Source organism: Cryptomeria japonica, chromosome 3 (genome assembly GCF_030272615.1).
Source record: "Cryptomeria japonica chromosome 3, Sugi_1.0, whole genome shotgun sequence".
In the NCBI taxonomy this organism is placed as follows: Eukaryota; Viridiplantae; Streptophyta; class Pinopsida; order Cupressales; family Cupressaceae; genus Cryptomeria; species Cryptomeria japonica.
This window is the reverse complement of record NC_081407.1, coordinates 429,498,067-429,520,909: the sequence shown is the minus strand read 5'-3', so window position 1 is coordinate 429,520,909 and position 22,843 is coordinate 429,498,067.

The window sequence follows — 22,843 nt, the reverse complement described above, 5'->3', positions numbered from 1 at the left end:
AAATTGAGGATTCTTTAAGGGCATTCACAGTGATTTCCAATCATGGGTCCATTTCTCTTCTACTAGTCCACATGTGCTCAAAATTTGCACATCTTCTACTATCCTAACTCACTAACTCCTAGCAGTGAGCCTAGGGTTTCATTGTAGCTCCTCCACAAAGGCCTGAAAAAAACCAAACACCTACTCTAGACATATGTACAGACCCTAACCTAGCAGCCCACTTGATTTCAACTGGTGCCATCAATGGATGCTCGGGTTAGAGTCATTTTCCCCTTAAACCCTACTTTGTAAGGGTTTTACACCTAGTCCCAGAGAATGGAGTAGATCTCTACAACTAGAAATAATTAGACTTGCTAATCTGCCTTATTGAAAAGTAGGTTCAATAACCTTTCATCAACTACAAGTAATTCCCTTTGTCAAGGCCATACTGGACCGTACAATGCAACAAAAACAAACAAAAACTATCAAAATGGTGAAGAAAACAAGATTTCCTTACAACTCAAAAACTTGTTTTGCAATCTTAATCCTCCAACCCATACAATGAAGTTGCTTTTGGCTTATATGCCCATGATTCATTTGGTTGAACCAACTTCCAACGTCAACATCCAAAAATGCAACTTTTGCAAAATGTTGCAAAATGGTACTCAACAACTTTTACATTTTTTGTCACTTAGGATGCAACTTTGCATTCAAGTGTATTAAAATAATCCCAAAGGCCCTCAAACATCACAAAATACCTAAACACAATACTATAGACCCCTATTACATGATGACTCTGATTTAGAGTACTATTCCTGTGATCAACATTATCATTACAACTTCCTAGGTTGATAGCATCCTGAACACAAATGACACAACCAAAAGATTGGATAACTCAACCATGGCTCTATTGAGTCCCAAATGGTTTTTCCATTATTAAATCATGAGAGACAACACAAAAACTTAGAAGAAACAAAAATTTCATGCCTGGAGTGTTAGGTGCCCTACACCATACTCCCCTGGGACAAAGAACTCAAGTCCCTTGAGTTCAGAGGTCTACAATTTCAACTCCATGTTGAAGGATAACTGATTCTGACATCCACATAGCATCTAAATTAGGTAACTCTTCCCACTTAACAAGATAATGGTTGTAGACTCCTTTCCTTGTCTTCTTTACTACCTTGGTGTCCAAGATACATTCCAACTTGACTAGTTAGCTTGGTGGCAAATCCCTCACCCAATATTCATTACCCTATGATGAACTATCTAACTAATTTGTTTGTGATTATCCCTTGTATGGATAGAGATAACATACAGTAAAGATAGGAGAAGCACCCAAGGTGGGAGGGAGTTCAACTTCATATGTATTTTGTCCATATTTGTGCACCACATTGAGAGGTCCAATCTTCTTCATCATTAGCTTGGTAGGCTTCCCTTTTGGAAGTTCCTCCTTCCTTAGATATGCTAATACTAAGTCTCCAACTTTAAATTGTGTATTCCTTCTTATTTTATCAACATTCGCCTTATACTCCTCGGACTTTTGTTGTAAGGTCTGCCTTACCTTATCTTGCACTTCTTTGATAGCTTCTGCAAAATTCACATCTTGTGTACTCTTAGGTGCCATATAACTGATATCTTTGAGCTCTAGTATACCCCTAGGATTAAATCCATACACTATCTCAAAGGTAATTTTACCTGTACTTCAGTTCACTGAGTCATTGTATACATATTCTGCCTGACTGAGTACCAAATCCAAAGTCTACCCATGTTGTTTTGTAAGACATCTTAGCAAATTACCCAATGATCTTTCACTACCTCTGTCTGACCATCTGATTTAGGATGATAGGCAGATGAAAAGGACAACTTGGTGCCCAACTTGCTCCAAAGTGTCCTCCAAAAGTGACTTAAAAACTTCACATCTCTATCACTAACTATGTTGATTGGAAGGCCATGAGTTCTGACTCTCCTTCAAGAAGAGTCCTGCAATGTAGGTGACATCATTTGTGCTCTTGCAAGGTATAAAATATGCCATTTTACTGAACCTATCTACCACTACATACACACTATCAAATCCCCTTGGAGTTCTTGGTAAGCCTAACACAAAATCCATACTCAAACATTCCCAGGGCCTCTGAGGTATGACCAAAGGTTGGTATAGACCTGCATTACTTGATGAACCCTTTTCTCTTTGATAGATTTCACATTGTTCTACAAACCTTCTCACTTCTTATTGCTACTTGGGCCAATGCTAAAACCTACTAACCTGCTCCAAAGTTTTATCTATGCCAAAATGACCTCCTAGACCTCCTTGATGCTTTTCTTGGATAATATTTTGTCTCATAGAACATTGGAGTACGCAAATAAGATGTCCTTTGAACAAAAAACCCTCTTGCATCATATATTCTAAATAAGAGACGTGATGTGTTAGAAAAATCAGTACAAACAACATATATTTCTGCAAAATCTTTATCATCCTTGTAGAGGTCTTTTAACTCATTCAATCCCACACTTTGCAATTGTATCTCCTGCATAGTCATGACTCTCCTACTTAATGCATCAACTACCTTATTTGTTGTGCCATTTTTGTGCTTAATAGTGAAGGTATAGGATTTTAGTTATTCAACCCACTTTAGGTGTCTCTGGTTCAACTTCTCTTGCCCATTGAAGAAACTAATGGCATGGTTGTCAGTGAAAACTACAAACCCTTTGGGAAGAAAGTAATGATGCCACTTCTTCAATGCTTGTACCATGGCATACAACTCCAAGTCATATGTGGAGTATCTTTGCTTAGCTTCATTTATCTTCTCTGATAAGAATGCTATAGGATGTCCTACTTGGCTTAAAACTACCCCTATTTCCCTTTGGCTAGCATCACATTCTACTGTAAACAACTGACTGAAATCAAGCTGTCTAAGGGTTGGCAGCTTTGCTATCTTAGCTTTCAACATTTCAAACCCCTTATTGGCTTCCTTTGTCCACTTAAAGTGACATTTAATCCCTCCTTTAATGGTGCTGAGTATAGGAGCACAAACTTGGCTAAAGTTTCGCACAAAATTCTTATAAAAAGATGCCATTCCATGAAAACTTCTAACATCACTTATGCCCCTAGGTGTAGGCCAATCAATTATTTCTTCTACTTTATTTGGATCCATCTTTAAGCAACCAGTGAAATAACAAAACCAAGGTAAATTAACTCTATTTTCAAGAACTCACATTTTCCAAGGTTGGTTTTGAGTTGAGCCTCCTTCAACTTCTTCAAGACCATCTCCACATGCTTAAGGTGTTCCTCCTTAGACTCGTTGAAGACCAAAATGTCATCAGGATACACAATAACAAATTTACCAATATACTCAACTAAGACTTCATTCATGAGCCTTTTAAAGGTACTAGGTGCATTGGTGAGGCCAAATGGCATCACCAACCACTCATATAGGCTTGCATTGGTTATAAAGGTTGTCTTCTATTCATCACTAGGTCTCATTCTCATCTGATGATAACCAAACTTCAAGTCCACCTTTGTAAAGTAGCTTTCTCCACCTAGATTGTCCAATAGGTCCTTAATCCTTGGCATGGGAAATTGGTACCTTATAGTAATCTTATTGATTGGTCTTGAGTCAGTGCACATCCTCCATTTTCCTCCTTTTTTAGGAACTAGCACAGTAGGTACATCACATGGACTCAAACTCTTTTTTATAAACCCTTTGTCTAAGAGTTCTTGCACTTGTTTGACGATCTCTTCATTTTGACTAGGTGTCATTTTATAAGAAGCTTTATTAGGCAGATTTGCCCCTGGTATCAAATCTATTTGATGATTTGCATCTCTCATTGGAGGCAAAGAATTAGGCATATCATCTCCTATAAAATTTGCATATTTCTTTAGTAGCCATTGCACTTCTTGAGGCACTTCACTCATTGGATCTGCCTTAGCTTCATCTTTAGGCTTCAACACTATAGCATGGCCTTGATGACCTTCTTTCTTTAACACCTTAAGGAACTCTTTACCTCTCATCAACATCACACTTGATTCTACTTTCTTTTCCTCCTTTGGATCAAGTAATGGATCCATTTGGTACTTCTTCCCATTCTTAGTGATGAGGTAACTATTCCTTTCTCCATCATGATAATCTTTCATATCATATTGCCATGGATGGCCCAAGAGTAAATGGGAGACATCCATAGGAAATATGTCACATAGTAGTTTGTCCTTATATCCACCAATTTCAAAGTCCACCCATACTTGTTCATCAACTAAGACATGTTGACCCCGGTTGAGCCATGACACCTTATAGGGAGTGAGATGTGGTAGTCTTTTTAGTTTGAGCTTATCCACCATTTCAACTGAGACAATGTTCTATGTGGAACCTGAATCCACAATCACCTTACCAATTTTTTCATGTGACTTACAAGTGGTCCTAAATAAGCTTTTCCTCTGTGGTGGCTCTTGAGCTTGGGGTATCTTGAGCATTGTTCTTCTCATCATCATATTTTCTCCATTTGTCACTGGCCCTGCCTTATTGATTGGAGAAGTCACACTCTTAGTATCCTCCTCTTGCACCAACTGAGTTCGTCTTTCACCCATGTATGAGCTTGTTGAACTTGAGGCTTTTCCTAAGCACCTACTCATGGTATGTCCAACTTGATTGCAGTGATAGCACCTACTGGTGAAGACTGTATTTACTCTTCCTGAGATTCCAAACCTACCCCTAAAATTTATTCTTCCTCTAAAGGATCCTCTTTGTGAGTCCCCACTTCCTTCTTGGTTTGGAGGTTCTTCATTTCTTGTAGCATTTTCCCCTCTACCAAAGGTTCCTCTACCTCTGAAGTTTTTACCACCTCTATGTTTCTGATTTTGCTCACTTCTCCTCTTGATCTTTTCCTCTACCCTTAATGCCAACTGAAAACACATGGACAGTTTCTGGTGTGAGGATGCTTATTTCATCTTGTATATTTTGTCTAAGGTCATTCATGTACCTAGCCAATTTCTCCACTTCATTATCAAGCTTCCTAGCCCTCAAACTAAGTTTGTGGAATTCCTTAGTGTATGCATTTACATCTAGCTCCCTCTATTTCAAATTTTGCAGTCTCTTGTGGATTTGAACTTCATAATTCCCTGGTAGTAATTGATCCTTAAGCCTTATCTTCATATGCTCCCATGAAGTTATCTTTTTATTGCCAACTTGTACCCTTTCTTCTTGCATCATGTTCCACCAAACTAATGTTGATCCTCTCAATATTGACTTGGCCACATTTACTCTTTTTTCCTCTGCTACCTCCTTATAATCAAAATGATTATTTAGTGCCTCTATCCAATCTAGTAGCTCCTCTCCATTGATATTTCCTCCATAGGTGGGTAATCCATCCAAGTTATCTTTAGAGATGAATTTGACTACATCTAAAAATAGTTTTTGGTCTTGGGGCATGGCTACTATTCTTTGGTCCTCCTCACCTTCCACTTCTTCATCTGTCTCATCTCCCCATTTTGTCGTAACCTTCCCCTTCTCCTTCTTAACATCTCGGGTTCCTTTACTTCCTTCCTGATCATTCAATCCTTCTATCATCTCTGTCACCATCTATCGGATGGCTTCTGGAGTCATTTGCTTTGGAGGCATTGAACTTGCTTGTAATTCTTCATAGTCTAACATACACCAATGTTTCAAAGGGTGGCTCTGATACCACTCTGATGCAGAGAGTCTTGGAGCTGGTCCTATTCACTTTCTTGGGTTACTTGTCTTACTCAGCCCTCTAACTCCTCAAGCCCATCCAATGGCACTTGGTAGGGGTTTTTCTATTTATACCTCCAAGTTTTGATCCATTTTGGCTTCCCTCCAAGGTATAGCCACTGATCTTTAATAGATTAACTGCCTATTCAGGAATCCACCTCAATCTCAAACTCCACTCCTAAGGCTCCAACACCCTCTACAAAGGATCACAATACACCAATTTTTTCTATGGGTTCAAAATGCATTTACATAGTGTCTTTGATGTCTTTTAGGGGTTTGAGCACCTTCAAACTCATCGCCAAGCTTTCTTATCATCTCTTGGTCTCTACTAGCTTCAAATAGCCCTAATTCAATTAGCACTCCCTTGGTTGTTTTAAGGAGTTAGTTTCAAAACTTCCCAAATAAGGCCACAAATAAATTATAGATCTGGATACCCTTTTCAGTGTTACAAACAATATTGTAAATTTTCATCTGGGTTTGATGTACACATATGGGAACCAAATCTGTCCTAATTTCAAGGGTTTTGGCCTACCCGGGTGACTTACAAACTTGTTCTTTAAAACCTTCACCAATCAAAACATCTGCTCAAATAAATTGAGGATTATTTAAGGGAATTCACAAGGCTTTCCAACCATGGGTCCAATTCTCTTCTACCATTCCACATGTGCTCAAAATTTGCACATCTTATGTTGTCCTAACTCACTAACTCCTAGCAGTGAGCCTAGGGTTTCATTGTAGCCCCTCCACAAAGGCCTACAAAAACCCAAACACCTACTCTAGACATATGTACATACCCTAACATAGCATTCCACTTTATTTCAACTGGTGTACGTACCTTATTGAAAAGTAGATTCAATAAAATTTCATTACCTGCAAGTAGTTCCCTCTGTCAAGACCATACTAGGCCGTACAATGCAACAAAAACAAACAAAAACTGTCAAAACGGTAAAGAAAACAAGATTTCCTTACAAATCAAAAAAAAAAATTGCATTCTCAATCCTCCATCCTGTACAATGAATTTTTTTTTGGCTTATATTCCCATGATTCAGTTGGTTGAACCAACTTCCGACGCCAACATCCAAAAATGCAACTTTTACATTTTTTGTCACTTAGGATGCAACTTTGCATTCAAGTGTATTACAAGACTCCCAAAGTCCCTCAAACATCCCAGAAGACCTAAAAACAATACAATAGACCCCTATTACATGATGACTTTGATTTAGAGTACTATTCCTGTGATCAATATTATCATTACAACTTCCTAGGTTGATAGCATCCTCAACACAAATGACACAACCAAAAGCTTGGACAACTCAACCATGGCTCTAATGAGTCCCAAATGGTTGGTCCATTATTACATTATGAGAGACAAAAAAAAAACTTAGAAGAAACCAAAATTGCATGCTTGGAGTGTTAAGTGCCCTGCACCACTAGGTTATGGACCGACTTAATGTAACGTGTGGATTGGACCTCTCGATGTATTTTCAGGATGTCTTATGGGTTGGATATTATTTGTTTGGTCTCTGGCCGACATGTTTTGTAATTATGTAATTGTTTTATTATCTCATGGTTGACCTTATTGTTTATGGTCGAGGGTTTGTATATATATGATTTAAGATCTCATTCTACATCATATCATAAGATATAAGGAACAAATAATGTAATAATCATTTAGGCAGAGGATTTCATCGATCATTGGTGATTGAATTGGGTCTATGTAAGTGGATTTATTCCTCTAGTATTGAGAATAACCAGAACTGTATTCAAGCATAGGAGATGCTATCTTTGCAGTATGTAGTCAATGAGACTCCTTTCGTGATGAGAAGTGTTCTCTAGGCTCTTGGCATTCCTAAAAGTGCAGGCCACTCAATTGTAATTAACATACTTACTGCATAAGTATTATCTGACTATGGGTAGGCTTTCCACCGTGTTTTTTACATTTACCGGGTTTTCCATGTATAAATCTTGGTGTCATGTGGATGGTATTTATTCTCTATTTATTGTTTATGCTTAATTGGTTTATTTGCTATTTTGATATTTGGTTTATGCATTCCGCTATTGATTTCTTAGGTTCTGGTATTAAAGTTTTAAATGCTTAAGGTTTTGGTAATTTGGTGACAACTGATTCACCCCCCCCCCCCCCCCTCTAAGTTGTCTTCTGGTTATTTGAAATGTCTAACATACTATAGAATCTTTCTCTCCCTTTGACAACAATGGCAAAGCGCACTGTTAGGGTTTCTCTCCTCCTTGTGTCTACCAGGTATTGATAATTTTCTACACCACTTTTTCTCAATTTGGATGCATCATCTCCTTTAACCTTCATATGTTTGCATCTTCTCAAATCACAACATTTGAGATGGAGGGATCAACTACCAACTTAAACCAATTTAAGGCCCAAGTGTCAGTCAATACCATACCTTCCGGTCAAACTGCATCATAACCCTTCTGATACCCTTAGTCATGAAATTCTCTTGGGTATTCCTACAACAAATTCCATCATCTTTCATTGATGTAGCCAATACACCCATAAGTTAAAGCATGCTGGTTTTGCTTCATAAGCACTTGAACTCCCCTAGAGTCATATATCTCAAGTCAACGTTTTTGGTCAGGTCCAAAACCAGATCTCCAATCTTCACCATATACCGGTTGAGTTGTACAATCTTTCAACTCAATTATATCCACAACATCCTATGACATGATCCTGGATGTACACAATGTCATAATCATGCCATAAATCAAATCGGTTAGCCCTCAAAGGATGCATGTGTACATAATCAACAGCCAGGCCATCATATGTCATTCAGGTCTTTTCCAATACCACCTGAGACATAACTTCCTCATTTCATGTTGTCGAGGCTAATGCAATGATCTCGAACCTCATTGTCTTACATAACTTGCAAGTACCTATTAGAATTCATACCGATAACACCTTGCACATACCGGTTCCTTGTACCAGTCCATCATCACTATCAGAGCACCTTCCTATAACTCTTGTCTTCTTGTGTCAATTTTCATCTGATTCCAAGTGCAGATTTGCCATCCACTGACATATATAGTAGTGGTCCATCTCTCATCTATAGGTGTGTAGCCAAGGCAGCCACCACACACACTTATCTTCTCATTTTCTCCCTTCATACCGACAGTAGCTTGTACTTCCATGTGTCCTTCTTCACTAAGGGGGTGAATGATAAGGTCAGTGTAGTACTCCCCCTAAGGTAGTGCATCTACTTTAAGCCTTAGGAGATATCACCTGTGCATTGAATGCATAGTGTCGGTCCATGGCTACATCTTATTTCTTCTTCCTCCATACCTGCTTGGTCTCATTCTTCTTCCCATTTTCAATCTTGGGAGCAAGTTTTACCTTCTTCTACTGATTAGTCCTTACATTTCTGAATTTTGCATTATAATCGGAAGTAGTGCTATAGTAGCATACAACATCCATGCCAATCTCATGATTGGGGAACCTTCTAACATACCATTTTGCTCTTCCTTTCTTGATCAAGCCATTGTAGTCAGCTGCCGGTTTCCATGGATTCCTTGCATGTGCAAGTACACTTCCCATCTTGTTCCATGCAGATCTTTACTGCTTAGATCTTCTATAACTGCTACTATATAGAGCATGGTTGTTCCACTGGATGCCATGGAATTGTGAGTTCTTCTTCCTACACTCATGACTTCTATGGCCAGATCTATTGCAGTTATAACAAACACTATTTGCATAAATGAGAGAGGAATTATGCATGTTTCTACTCCTTGATACATTTTTCTCATATGGAGGATATCTATGAGATCCTAGATTATTCCTTCTAGATCCCTTTCTACATACATCTGCCCTATGGCCATAACCATTACATGCAAAGAAATAACTAGAGAAGGAAGGTTTATAACTTATAAAGTTATTCTGCCATGCATGGGGAGATCTTACTGGTATGGCTTATCCATTTCTCCTTCTCTGGGGATGGAACCTAGGTTGTCCATTCTTGTTTTTCTTCCATCTAGTTCCTTCTTCTTCCACACTTGCCTTGACTTGTGGGCAGTAGCATTTCCTTACCCTCTACCAGTAGGAGGTCTTATCTGTTGTATTCTCATGTTCTTCCTTTCGATGAAGCTACCTTCTCCCATCTTCGCTTTTCCTTTGGGATCTACATTGATCCTCCTTCTTGCAGGACCGGTATTCATCCTTGTCTGCATGTCTTCACCAGTTGTGGTTAGATCAATCTTCTTTTGAGGTGTATTCCAAACGGTGAGGGTATGTCTCTTCTTCTCTCCATTTCAGGAGATGCACATAATGTCATTGTGGGGGACATTCTTGTTGGTGGAGCATTCACCGCCACCATTTCCTAATCCATTGGTATCCTTGGCATGCTTTTTCTTTTTCAACATTTTGTTCAAGGTATCACTGCTGCCATCAAACTTCATTCTTACCTTGAGCTCATCCTAACATTTCTCAAGGTCGTTTAGGAGAATCTCCATTTCTCCTACTAGCTACTGATATTTTTTATCTTTTACTTCTAGCTCAGATGCTAGATATTTAAACTGACACACCTTGGTGTCATCTTGTTGAGTCCTTATAATCAAAATGATTCTTTAGTGCCTCTATCTAATCTAGTAGCTCCTCTCCATTGAGATTTCCTCCATAGGTGGGTAATCCATCCAATTTATCTTTAGATATGGATTTGACTGCATCTAAAAATAGTTTTTGGTCTTGGGGCATGGCTACTGTTGTTTCAAGCATAGGAGATGCTATCTTTGCATTTCATTCCTTCTTCCGAATTGTAGTATGGATTTCTATGTAGTCAATGAGACTCCTTTCATGATGAGAAGTGTGCTCTAGGCTCTTGGCCTTCTTAAAAGTGTAGGCCCCTCAATTGTAATTCACATACTTACTGCAGAAGTTTTATCTGACTATGGGTATGCTTCCCACCATGTTTTTTACCTTTATTGAGTTTTCCACGTATAAATCTTCATGTCATGTGGATGGTATTTATTCTCTGTTTATTGTTTATGCTTAATTGATTTATTTTCTATTTCAGTATTTGGTTTATGCATTCCGATATTGATCTCTTGGGTTTTGGTATTAGAGTTTTAAATGCTTAAGGTTCTGGTAATTTGGTGACAACTGATTCACCTCCCCTCCCCTCTAAGTTGTCTTCTAGTTATTTGATCTGTCTAACATACTACAAAATGTTTCTCCCCCTTTGACCACAATGGCAAAGAGCACTTTCAGGGTTTCTCTCCTCCTTGTGTCTACCAAGTATTGACAATTTTCTACACCACTTTTTCTCAATTCGGATGCATCATCTCCTTTAACCTTCATACTTTTGCATCTTCTCAAATCACAACATTTGATATGGAGGGCTCAACTACCAACTGACACCAATTTAAGGCCCAAATGTCAATGAATACCATACCTGCCGATCAAAATGCATCATAACCCTTCTGATACCCTTAGTCATGAAATTCTCTTGGGTATTCCTGCAACAAATTCCATCATCTGTCGTTGATGCAACCAGTAAACCCATAATTTCAAGCATGTTTGTTATGCTTCATAAGCACTTGAACTCCCCCAGAGTCATATATCTCAAGTCCACATTTCTAGTCAAGTCCAAAACTAGAGCTCCAATCTTCACCATATACCAGTTGAGTTGTGCAAATATGATCATCTGACAATCTTTCAACTCCATTATATCCACAACATCCTATGACATGATCCTAGATGTACACAATGTCATAATCATGCCATAAATCAAACCGGTTAGCCCTCAAAGGATGGATGTGTACATAATCAACAACCATGCCATCATATGTCATTCAGGTCTTTTCCAATACCACCTGAGACATAACTTCCTCATTTCATGCTATCGGGGCTAATGCAATGATCTCAAAACTCATTGTCTTACATAACCTGCAAGTACCTATTAGCATTCATACCGGTAACACCCTGCACATACCGGTTCCTTGTACCAGTCCATCATCACTACCAGAGCACCTTCCTATAACTCTTGTCCTCTTGTGTCAATTTTCATCTGATTCCAATTGCAGATTTGCTAGCCATTGACACATACAGTAGTGATCCATCTCTCATCTATAGGTGTGTATCCAAGGCAACCACCACACACACACTTATCTTCTCATTTTCTCCCTTCATACCGATAGCATCTTGTACTTCCATGTGTCCTTCACTAAGGGGGTGAATGATAAGGTCAGTGCAGTACTCCCCCTAAGGTAGTCTGTCTCCTTTTAGCCTTAGGAGATATCACCTGTGCATTGAATGCATAGTGTCAGTACATGGTTGCATCTTCTTTCTTCTTCCTCCATACCTGCTTGGTCTCATTCTTCTTCCCATTTTCAGTCTTGGGAGCAGGTCTTACCTTCTTCTACTAATTAGTCCTTACATTTCTAGATTTTGCATCATAACCAGAAGCAGTACTATAGTAGCATACAACATCCATGCCAATCTCATGATTGGGGAACCTTCTAACATACTGATTTGCTCTTCCTTTCTTGATCAAGGCATTGTAGTCAGTTGTCGGTCTCCATGGATTCCTTGCATGTGTACGTACACTTCCCATCTTGTTCCATGCAGATCTTTGATGCTCAAATCTTCTATAACCACTACTATACTAAGCATGGTTGTTCCACTGGATGCGATGGAATTGTGAGTTCTTCTTCCTACACTCATGACTTCTATGGCCAGATCTATTGCAGTTATAACAAACACTATTTGCATAAACAAGAGAGGAATTATGCATATTTCTACTCCTTGATACATTTTTCTCATATGGAGGATATCTATGAGATCCTAGATTATTCCTTCTAGATCCCTTTCTACATACATCTACCCTATGGCCATAACCATTACATGCAAAGAAATAACCGGAGAAGGAAGGTTTATAACTTATAAACTTATTCTGCCATGCATGGGGAGATCTTACTGGTATGGCTTATCCATTTCTCCTTCTCTGGGGATGGACCCTAGGTTGTCCATTCTTGTTTTTCTTCCATCTGGTCCCTTCTTCTTCCACACTTACCTTGACTTGTGGGCGGTAACATTTCCTTGCCCTCTACCAGTAGGAGGTCTTATTTGTTGTATTCTCATGTTCTTGCTTTCGGTGAAGCTACCTTCTCCCATCTTCCCTTTTCCTTTGGGATCTGCATTGATCCTCCTTCTTGTAGCACAGGTCTTCATCCTTGTCTGCATGTCTTCACTGGTTGTGGTTAGATCAATCTTCTTTCAGGGTGTATTCCAAATGTTGAAGGTATGTCCCTTGTTCTCTCCATTTGAGGAGACAAACATAATGTCATTGTGGGGGACATTCTTGTTGGTGGAGCATTCACCGGCACCATTTCCTAATCCACTGGTATCCTTTGCATGCTTTTGCTTTTTCAACATTTTTTCCAAGGTATCACTACTCCCATCAAACTTGATTCTTACCTTGAGCTCATCCTGACATTTCTCAATGTCATTTCAGAGAATCTCCATTTCTCCTACTAGCTGCTGATATTTTTTATCTTTTACTTCTAGCTCAGATGCTAGATCTTTACACCAACACACCTTGGTGTCATCTTGTTGAGTCTTCAACTCTAGATAAACTTCTCAGACTCTTCAAGGCATTTGATCAACCAGTTTTGCTCCACAACTACTACATTCTTGAATAACTTGTATTCATTTCTTACTCTACTAAGTTCTTCAAGTGTGTTTACAAGTTCTCCTTCAAGATCAACTTTTTCTTTCTCTTCTTCTTCACCTTCACTATCACTTCCAAACACACCTTGCCAGTAGGAGTGATTTGCATGATCATTCTTTGATGTGTGCCCCTCATCCTTTGATTTTTTAAGCCATGAAGAGGTGGGTTCCTTCTTCATCATTGTTGTGGCTGCAAACAGATATGCCTTCATCATCTACAGATACATGAGATGCATTTCTCATCCTATCTTTACAAATCGGTTCTGTAGTGACAAGCTCATTTCCATAGAGCTTCTCCAATCTGTCCACCTGTGAGGAGATATCATCTGATAACCCACAGAGTATAGCCTTCATTGCTACATCATTACACTGATTTCTTCTTTCTACATCTGAATCAGTGGGAGGACTAAGTTTACTAGGGCAGCCATTTACAACATGCATCCAAACATCATACCCTAGAGAGGATAGGTAGAATTCCATTCTACAACTCCAAATGGAATAATTTGAACCATCAAATACCAGAGCAGGGATTGACACTAAACAGACCATTGTGTCCTTAAGCCAGAACCTACCCAGGCTAGAAAAAGCTTATCAAGTGGGAACCTAGGCTCTGATACCAATTGTGAGGCACAATGTTCCACTGAGAGGGGGGTGAATTAGTGGTTTCCAAAATTTTTCCCTTTAACTATCCTATGTGTGTATACTAGTTATCAGATCTAACAGAAAGATAACTTTCGGGTTAGAGGGGAGATGAACAAAAATGCAATCACACATGAAAGGGACATCACATAACACCAACATATAGGAGGAAAACCCTAGATGGGAAAAACCTTAGTCATCTCTTCAAATGGTGACTGCATCTTTATCATGTGGGAGTCCTGTTGTTTGAGATCCACACAACACACTGGTGGCCTACACATACTTCACCTCATGTGTTGATGCGATCTAGGTAACATTCCCCCTCTTCATCACAATCAACCAACCAACATCTTGCTCTCTTGTAGATGTCTTCATTTACCGTTTGTTATATCATACTGGTCTCCTGTCCATATCTTCCACACATGTCAAGCACTAACTTGTGTACTAGTGACTCCAATGGTCATTATGTTGAATGACATTCTCTCCCTTACCGATGGCCTGCTAAGCTAGGTGATATCAAAGACATCACATTTGGTATGCATCAATAATAGTGTTGCACATTCATTACTTATACTAATAGCCATCCTATACGAGTTGACATCAATGACAACACAATGCCAACAATAGTGCAATCAAAATTCACATGACACAACCTCTTATGCCATAGCCAAATCTCATCAATATGTGCAATCAATCATGTCTTCTCATCGGAGTTCAAATGAAAGATGTTACCTCTAGTCTGAGTACCAGTTGCAATTTCCAATCCAAATCCGTTGATGATTTTGCATTTTTCATCCTTGAAGTGTAATTGAAATCCCTTGTCCACCAGCTACCTACACTCAAAATATTATGCCTTAAACCTTCAACATAATAAACATTATCAGTGTTATGCTTACCATACAATGATAGTGTTCCTCTTCCTTTGATCATGCATGCTTTGTCATCTCCAAATCTGACCAAACCACCATCAAATTATTGCAAAGATAGAAACTTCCTTTTATCTAAAGTCATACGATGTGAACATCCACTTTCTATCACCCATTCATCCTTGTCTTCAACTTTAGTAGCAAGGGTCTTCTCTTCATTTTGAATGACAGGTTCTGGATTATCTTCCTTGATAGCTAAGAATACCCATTCCTTTCTATTTTCGGATCCACTAGTTGAATCTTTTATCGATTCATCATCATAATCATCAGTCACACCTTCCTCATCAACATAGTAGCATAATTTATCTTTGTTCCTCTTCTACTTATTCTTGTTTTGATATTCATGGTTAGGCTTAAAATATCTTCTAGCTTTCTCCTCAAATCTTGAATTCCTCTCAGGACATATAGATGCAAAATCACCTATCTTATTATATGCAAAATATTTGAAAGGTGATTTTCCTTCATACTTACTTCCTAGTGGACCTTTAGGTACTCTTCTATAAAATAGGGCTTCAAGTTCCTCAATCTCTTCATCTTGTTTCCTCATATCCTCCAGTTGCTTTGCATATAATGCTTTCTAATCACTCTTGCCAGTTGATGATGTAGATGCCTTGAATGCAGAATCTGTCTTTGCAGCTCCTTAAGGACCGAATTCTTCAAGCTCAAAAGCAGATAACTTTCCAACCAAAGTATACCTATTAACAGAAATGTTAGGCATTGTTCTCAGCTCAATAATTGCAGTAGCCTTCATCTTGTAAGCTGGTGGCAAAGCTCTCAATACTTTAGAAACAATCTCATCTTCGCTCAGAGATCCAATTACACAACATTGAATTCCCAGAACAATTTCATTGACTCTTTCCATATAAGCAGTAATTCTTTCATCTTCCTCCATTCTCAGGTTCTCATACCTAACCCGGTAACCATCAAGTTTAGCAATTTCAACAGTAGGATCACCTTCATTCAGAGTCTCCAACTTATCCCATATACCTTTTGCAGATGATTTGTCTATTAATCCCATTACTTGTTGATCTAAAAGGGCGTTGAAAAGGGCTTCTCTATCTCTACAGTCATTTTCAATGTTCTTATTCAAGTCTTTCGGAGGAGGGTTGCCAGATGCCAGATCATAAGGGGTATAGCCTTTCTCTATGATCTCCCAAATCTCCTTGCTAAGACATCTCAGATGAGTCTCCATCTGAAGCTTCCATACTTTGTAATTTATTCCTTCAAGCCTAGGGTTGTCCTTATGGTAAGCAATTGAAGTTGAATGATTACTCATCATAGGATCTTCCTCAAGTGGTTAAGCTTCTGCAGAGAGGACCAAGCTCTGATACTAATTGTTAGGATAGCTGGTGAACAACTGAGGGGGGGTGAATCATTTATTAACAAATTATGAAACTTTAAGCACACAAATTTTTTTATCAGAATGGATAAACCAAATACCGGAATAGTAGATATATCAATTAAGCACAAACATAAATCATAAACCAAATACCATGCATCCACAACACATAACACCAAGATTTGTACGTGGAAAACTTGGTAAAGGGAAAAACCACCATGGTAAGCCTACCCATAGTCAGATGATACTTCAGTAGTAAGTATGTGATTACAATAAGGGGTTTTCACATGCATGAAGGCCAGCAACCTAGAGTGCACTGCTCATCACAAAGGAGCCTCACTGACTACAAAAGATATCCAAACTACAATCTAGAAATAAGAATGAACTACAAGAATAACATATCCTATGACTGAGTACAGTTATGTTTAAGCTCAATGTGAAAGGTCTTAAACCTCTTACACAAACCCAATTCGATCACCTTCGATTGACCAAAACCTCTGCGTATGATTACAACTTTATTCGTACATAGATAATCCCATAACCATGATCACATGCCACGATCTACAAAGAGATCTTACATCATATTTATACCAACCCAGGACCTAAACAATTAGGTCGGCTACCTAAAAGATGATACAATAAATCCATTACATAAACTCGCAAACCAATGATAATCCAAGTCGGCCTAAGACCGAAACAACATTAACCAAACAATAAATCCAACTAGTAACACATCGGGATCATCCACTGGAACACGAACACAACCTAACCATAACCTAGCAGAATAAAACCAGACCTAAAATAGGTCACCATAAGCCAAATGAGATACCACCAATCAGCTGGAACACGAACAAGATAACCATCATCATCCTGAAAACCTTCTAGAATTTGCATAAACACCACTTATCGAATCCATCAAAAGATCCTCAATAAAGCTTTGTCAGTAGAATCCTTACCCGTAACCAAAAGGCTTACTAGAACATATGATAGCTTTCGGATTACCAAATCCTGAACCAACTGAATGTGACATGCATCTAAATAACATGAATGACGAAACCAAACCAATTCCATCAATCAGAGTATCCTGGAGATAAATCTCCTGATCATCATCAAAGTCCAACCACTCTAACGGAACTCCGTAGACAGCTAAACAAGATAGTGTTGACATCAATTACAAACATCAATGCAACACATAATCAATTCCTCCAAATTTCCAACAACTATTTAATCGATTACATATTGCACCATACTTGAGAGATCACTCTCTCCATGGTTTTTCCCATATTGAGTTTTCCACATACAAATCTGGTGTTATGTGTTTTGTGTTACTTTCATTTACTGCATCTAAATTATGTTATATGTTTGGTTAGTTATAAGTTTCAATAAGTTCAAGGGAATACTGATTCACCCTTGTCCCCTCTTAGTATTCCAGATATTCAACACTTAGACCTTCTACAACTAATCTTTCAGAACTATCTTTTTTAATTTCATATTCAAACTTATGAAATATGACCTTATAACATTTTTTGTACATATTACTTACACTTAGGAGATTATGTCTCAAGGCCTTAACATAATAAACATCATTAGTATTATGCCTACCATCAATTAAAATAGTACCTTTACCAAAAATAGGTGCAGATTCATCTCCTGCAAATTCTACGGATCCACCATAATAATTCTCAAGATAATTGAACTTTCCTTTATCTCCTATCATATGATTTGAACATCTCAAATCAATTATCCATGCTTTAGGCTCAACATTCACATGTAGTGCAGTCTTCACATTCACTGGTTTTTCACTATTCTCTATTCATTTCAGATTACCAGATCTTCCATTACTCTTCTCTTCTATAGCTAGAAACAATAATTCTTCATTTGAGTCATTTTCATCTTCCTCTTCAGATGAATGAGTCTCTATTGAATAAAAATTCTTCTTAGATTTGTCTCTATCATCTATTCTCCTATTCTTATTATTCCATCTATGATTATCTCTTCCCTTATCATCATCATATTTTCTATCATAGTCTTCCCTATAAGTACATCTAGAAGCATAATAATCAATTCTTCCACAATTTAAACATTTGAAGGGTAACTTATCTTTGTACTTTTGGATCTTTTCTTTACTCTTATTACAAACTAACTCATCTCTGTCATTGTTCGATTTAGGTTCATCTTCAATCTTCTTGCTAGATTTGAAGGCAACATCTTTCTTCTCTTTTTGTAGCTCATCTAGCTCAACAATCTTAAAGGCAAAGAGTGGGCCATATAATTGATCTAAAGTGTGCTTGTCCATATCATTCATTTCATCAATGGCATACTTCTTAGGTTTGTAGCATTTAGGAAGCGTCAACATCACTTTGCTCACAACTTCACTCTCTTATAATTTACCACCATTGCCCTTAATAGCACTCACAATCTCATTTACCCAATGTATATAGATTTCAATATTCTTATCATCAGACATTTTCAAGTTCTCAAACTTTTGCTTCCAATTTGTCAACTTGGCTTGCTTTGTCTCTTGTCACCTTCATATATACTACTCATCTTTTCCTCGACCTCTTTAGTAGACTTCAAACCAACAACTTTGGAAAATATTGCATCACTTAGACAATTGATAATAGTAGCTTTAGCCTTCACATTGTTCTCATGTACCTTTACCTCATCTAGAGTCTGAAGACCATTTTTTAGAGCGTTGTACCCATTCTTAATGCTCCCCCATATTCCAGTCGGCGGAGATTCCAAATGACATTCCAGTATTTCCTTCCAATAAGAGTAACTTGTGCCATCAAACCTTGGTACTTTGAATTTAACTTCCTACACCATTCCAGATTTCCCTTAAGAATTTAAGCTTCACTATAAGGAACCTTGATTTGATACCAATAGTTGAACACACCACAAGACTAAGAGGGGGACTGAATTAGTCCATACCTTAAATTTTTTTACTTTTGATCAATTAAACTTCAAGCCACATTTAACTAAATATTGCTATTATGAAATATAAACTTGCACAAAGAACAACATACACATGAACACAAGATTTAATATGGGAAACCCTAAATGAAGAAAAACCATGGTCAGAATCACACTCACAATATGAATAATTCATTACAAGTTTTACACACAAGGCCAAGGAACTCACTACCCCTAAAAGGACTTGTAAGAATAAGGCGGACAACCTTAGGGAAAGATACAAAAGTGTACAAACTATAAAAAAAAATACACCTTTTGACAAGTGCAAAGGATCAAATAAACTGAAATAAATTAGATATCTTGATCATGAAATTGTCCTTGAACCACTATGTCAAGCAACCAATGTCATGGCAAAAACATTTGACTTCGAACTCTGTCTCAATGCTCTTCACAACTGTCTTTCACACTTTTTCTATACAAAATTTTCTTGCACACCATTCAAACCCATTACATCAATTCACATATTTCTCGTGCTCAAACCATACATCTACACTCTTGTGTGTGTGTGTGTGTGTGTGTGTGTGTGTGTGTGTGTGTGTGTGTGTGTGTGTGTGTGTGTGTGTGTGTGTGTGTGTGTGTGTGTAAGATGATTCACTAAAACCCTAAACTAGGTCGGCCACAAATAGAATATACAAAATTACATATATTTGGTCACCAAAACCTATAACATTCATTTTGGTCCACTCTAGGAGATGGAGTGCACCCAAAGACAGCACAACATCTCTTTTCCAAATGATTAAAACAAATTACATATGCTAACACTTCCTCTAAAGTTGGCATCAAATGCAACGTGTAGATAAATAATGTAGCATGCCAACTAGTTGGCCCAAAACCATTCTCTAATGCACAAATATCAATGTTGATCTACACATGCCATGGTGATATGCAAATCAACATCCACACAACCAAAAAACCATATTTGGACCTTGAAGAGGTATGATCCAGATAGGATACATCACCATAGTCAACCGAAAACAAAACAAGTTGATAGCACAAAATTTAGAAATACTATAATTTCACTTGCTAGTTAGACCATCACCTGAAAATTGAATTAGAACACTACACAAACCAAATAAAATAAATAGGTTCTCAAAGCTACAACATTTGAATCCACAAATTAGAAAACCACCAAGCATTCTTTGGACCAATTTTGACAGACCAGCACTATAAAAAACAACCATTTGAGCAATGAAGGACCAATAAACTTAATAGTACATTATACAAAGATCATAAACATTATATCTAGAACCACACTCCATAATATTCACATACCAAAGTGTTGTGACCAAATCACACATCGCCCCATTGTAGATGGGGACCCCCTCTTTTCTTAGCTTAGTTGTGAATAGGTATCTTAATTTAGTATATTTTAAAGTTAGCGTCTTTTAAATTTTCAAAAAATTAAAAAAAAATTAAAAAACTTTAAAAATACAAAAAAAAAATCAAAAAATTCAAAAATTCAAAAATCCAAATAAATTAAAAATTTCGAAAAAGCAAAAATTGAAAATCATTAAATTTTGACTAAGGCATGGAAAATAAGAAGTGCCTTCCAATAGCACTACTCCTTTTAAGCGGTGCCTTTCAGTAGCACTGCTGCTTTTAAGCAATGCCACCTCATGGTACTGTTGTTTTTAAGTAGTGCCTTTCAGTAGCACTGTTGCTTTTAAGTAGTGCCACCTCATGTCACTGTTGCTTTTAAGCGATGCTTCTTGGTGTCACTGCTGCTTTTAAGCAGTACTCATTAATATCATTACTGCTTTTAAACATTGCACTCTTCGTGCATTGCTCATCACTGCTTTTAGCAGTACGAGTTGCTCAAAATGATTTAATATTCAATTGCACGATGAACAAGTGTAAATTCAAGGTAATGAATGAAGGTGACGAGTGTACGTATAATGCAAATGCTTGATCAATCGATCCCAAGACAGTAAGCTTCCGTGATGCGACTCTAAAATGCATTCAATGATCAATTTAAAACTCGAGGGAGATCTCAAGTAACTTTAAAAAATAAAAAATAAAAATTCGAAGGAAATTTGCAAATTGGACAACATGAACAAAACTCGATGTATCTTGTTGATAATCGGTCAAGAAACATTAAAATGATTGAAGCGAATGGTAAATATGAGCATCCATCTATCATATTTGAAAATGAAACATTCAATAAAGGTGGCATGCAAGCATATCTATTCAAACTCCAACGCCACGATTAAGATGGACTCTAAGTCAATGCATTATTGGTTAAGATAGGCGATATATTGAACCTTACATGCGCATCGATTGTTTAATGCAGAGCGACGTATATTCAATGTGGGTGGCTGTTCAGGGAGATCACTTATGCAATGGATGCTTTTGATCGGATCGCCTCTCTGTTTTGATCAGCGATGACATTGAATAATGGTGGCCGAACGATGTGTTATGAAAGTGTGATGATCATTCTAGGGCGATCAATTCACTATTAAAGATCACATAGCGAAGGATTGATGAATCGTGAGGGCTTCTGAGGTCGACACATTCAATTGATTAAGGATAGTGACTTGGTGAAGAGAGTCATTCATGTAGCTGTGAAGTCGCCAATTTGCTCGCTCTAAGTATAGACCACAACGAATGCATATGCTACAGAGAGCACCTATTTAAGACTGCGATTTCAATGAGCATTCAGCGATCTGATCCTGGCCGACACAGCGATTCACATTTGACAGCGATTGGAGGTCACCTTGAGGATAGCGAACCTGGTTATTGTCGCCAAATCTGCATATATTTCGTCAGCAAATCATCCTACAATCATTAAGCAGTTATCATTAAGAGAGGATAATCATGTTTAATTAAGGATTAGAGATGCAACTTAAGGTTCCAAGCCTTTTAGGATTACTAGCCTAAGTGATCAATTTAATTTTGCAAGTAAATGTCATTTCATGAAACTAACTTAAGCATTTCTCATAGGTGAAAAATGGATCAAGCAAGGCGAGCTCTCATCAAGTAGGATCAATGCAACATCAAAGCAAAAGATAAACGTCAGCGTCATGCACTCAAGAAGAATTTTTCACAATCTTGAATTTCCTTCGGAAATCCAAGAATCATTGCCAATATAGTGAGATGAAAGCTTGTGAATGTAGGTGATCAAGACGAAAGATAGTTTCAGAAGAGTTAATCAAAGTTAGAAGATCAACATAAGCGGAGTCATCGTCACATCAAGCGCTCGCACATGTTGAGTATGCCGCATTCAAATTGCACACTTGCAATGAGTTACGAAGATCAAACAAGCTAAGGTCGTGCCCAGTCATCGTTCATCAAATCACATCATTTCAAGACAAGGCGTCCAGATTTGATGTACCTCAACTCATATATCAAAAGAAGATAAATGCTAAATGGGCACAAAGTTTGATGTTACCTACATTCCTACATTCCTAGAGTTAGACTAGATCTCTCTCAGCCCTTATCTTTTTTCCTTTTTTTTTTCAAGTTAAGAGAAATTCGATGTTCCAGTATCATTCGATCATTCAAGCATTCAGGTTTTTAACGTAAGTCCCCTCGCAGGTACAACAAATCACATCCATACCATTGAAGTTGTCCAACACATTAA